Raw genomic sequence first — 2704 nt, 5'->3', positions numbered from 1 at the left:
ATCTGCACAGCACCTCCCTCGTTTTTTCCTTCACCTCTTCTATGTCATCAAATAGCTGTCTTTTCATGTCCCTCTGAATTCTCAGAAACAAAAAAGAAGTCACACAGAGTGAGGTCAGGTGAGTAAGGTGCTTGGGACAAGAGAGGCATGCTGTTTTTGCCCCCCAAAAAACAGGCACACAGAGATAGCTGTGTTAGCACGTGTATTGTCATGATGGCAAAAGCAACCCACCTTTGCCACAAATTAGGCCTTTTTATCATTGTTAAGCAACTTCTAACAGGTTTTTCAGAACCTCAAAATAGAAAGCTTGATTAACAGTCTGACCTGGTGGAATGAACTCCGAATGCACTATTCCCCTCACATCACATTTGTTTTTTGGGGGGGTACCCCCTCGTATATATTTTAGTATAAAAACCCAACTGACTACCATCTAGTCAATTTTGACTCAGTGACCCTAGGTACAACCCTTTCTGAGGTTGTAAATCCTTATGGGATTGGATATCTTTCTTCCTCAGAACATCTGGTAGGTTTGAACCTACAAACATATGTTTAGTAGTCCAGTACTTACCCAACAGTGTCACTGGGCCTACAAGCAAAAATGTCTGCCCCCACTGCTGTACTTTGTATTCTACACTTGGTTTCTTCACTTAAGTCTTTGGGTTCATTTCATATCAGCACACAGGAGCTTTCTGCGTTTCACAGCTGTTCAGTTTTACTCTGAATGAGTAAACCATATTTTATTTAACTAGTTTCCTGCTAAGGTTTTGCTGTTATAGATATTGCTGCAACCAATAACTTTGTCTGTATGTCATTTCTTAGAGAAGCTAGTGTGTATTTATAGTATGAAGGCCTAGAATTAGGATTGCTGGCTCATTGTCACATGGGTAAATATGCCATATTTCCCCCTTGAAGGTTGTTAATCCGTTTTGTGTTCGTTTTTGTACGTGAAGAGAATAAAGGTTCTTGTTTTATTCTTCTGCATTGGCGAGCCAATTTTTCTAATACCATTTGTTGAAGAGGCTGTCTTTTCCTATTTGATAGTTTTTTATCCTTTGTCAAAGATCTATCGCTAGGTGCATTTATTTTTGGGTTTTCTATTTGGTATCACTGGTTTATGTATCTATCATCGTATGAGGCTGATTGGTACCAGGCTGTTTTGACTACTGTAACTTTATAGTAAGTTTTTAGGTCAGGTAGCTCAAGGCCTCAAACCTGATTCTTCTTTCTAAGAAGTTCTTTCCTTATCCTGGGTCTCTTTCCTCTCCATGTGAAGTTGATAAACAGTTTTTTCCATTTCTTTAATGAATGAAGTTGGGATTTGGATTGGGATGGCATTGTTGCTATAGATTGCTTTAGATAGTATTAACATTTTCATAACATTAAATCTGCCTATCCACGAACACGGGATATTGTTCCATTTTGTAGGTCTTTTTTGGTTTCTTGTAATAATGTTCTATAATTCTCTTTGTACAGATCTTTTGTTTCTTTGGTTAGGTTTATTCTGAAGCACATCTTTTGTGTGGTAATTGTGAATGGTATTGTTAATATCTTTTTTCAGAGCTCTTTTCACTGGTATGCAAAAAACCACTTGATTTCTGCTTGTTAATCTTGTATCCTGCTACTTGTCCAAATCCCTTGATTGTTTCCAATAGTCTTTTGCTTTCTCTATACGTATAAAGAATCACACCATCTGCAAATAATGAGAAGTTCACCTCTTTTCTACAATTTATATTCTCTTGATTTCTTTTTGTTGTCTGATGTTTCTGGCTAAGACTTCCAGAAGAGTGCTGAATAAGAGTGGTAGTGGGGCATCCTTTTCTGGTCCCCATTTTCAGGGAAATGTCTCCGGTGTTTCCCTTTCAAGCATGATGTTTGGTGTTAGTGTTTCCTATAGGCCTTTATTATGTTGAGGAGTCCCCTTTCTTCCTGTCTTGTTGAGTATTTTTATCAAATGGGTGTTGGATAGCATCAAATGCCTTTTCAGCATCTATTGGCATGATTATATGATTCTTGCTCTTTGCCTTGTTTATGTGGTAGATTGCATTGATTATCTTTTTAATTTGTACCATCCTTGCATCCTTGGTGTGATTCTCACTTGGTCATGGTGAATTATTTTTTGACATGGTGCTGGATTTTATCAGACTGAATTTTATTGTGGATTTTTGGATCTGTATTCATGAGGGACATTGGTTTGTAGTTTTCTTTGTGGGGTCTTTGCCTGGTTTTGGTATTAGGGTTATGCTGGCTTCATAGAATGAGTTTGGGAGTTTGTTGGCCTTTTCTATATTCTGGAAGAGTTTGTATAGTATTGGCAACAGGTCTTCTCTGAATACTTGGTAGAATTCACCTGTGAAGCCATCTGGTCCTGGGCTTTTCTTGGTTGAAGTTTCTTGATGACCATCTCTATTCCACCCCCACCCCCACCGCCCATGGGTCTGTTAAGGTCTGTATGTCTGCCTTAATTTGGGTGGATGATGTATCTCTAGGTATTTGTCCATTTCTTTTAGATTATCAAACTTGTTGGAGTACAGTTTTTCATAATAGTGTGGTGTTACTCTTTTTACCTCATTCAGGTCTGTTGTGATGTCACCCTTTTCATATTTTAGGTATTTGCATCTTTTCTTTCTTTCCTTTTAACTTTGCTATTGGTCTATTTTGCTATTGGTCCTTTCAAAGAACCAACTTCTTGTTGATTTTTTCCCCA

General features: G+C 37.9%; 1 protein-coding gene across 1 annotated transcript in view; it reads left to right on the top strand.

The window, feature by feature from the left end:
* Positions 1-2704, top strand: part of PDXDC1 (pyridoxal dependent decarboxylase domain containing 1) — a 62769-nt gene that overhangs the window by 10615 nt on the left and 49450 nt on the right. The window lies entirely within an intron of this gene.

The sequence above is a fragment of the Echinops telfairi genome, unplaced genomic scaffold, assembly GCF_000313985.2.
Source record: "Echinops telfairi isolate 266 unplaced genomic scaffold, ASM31398v2 ScPeMD7_5;HRSCAF=22, whole genome shotgun sequence".
NCBI lineage: Eukaryota > Metazoa > Chordata > Mammalia > Afrosoricida > Tenrecidae > Echinops > Echinops telfairi.
The sequence above is the reverse complement of the archived record's forward strand: the minus strand, read 5'-3'. Positions and strand labels throughout refer to the sequence as shown.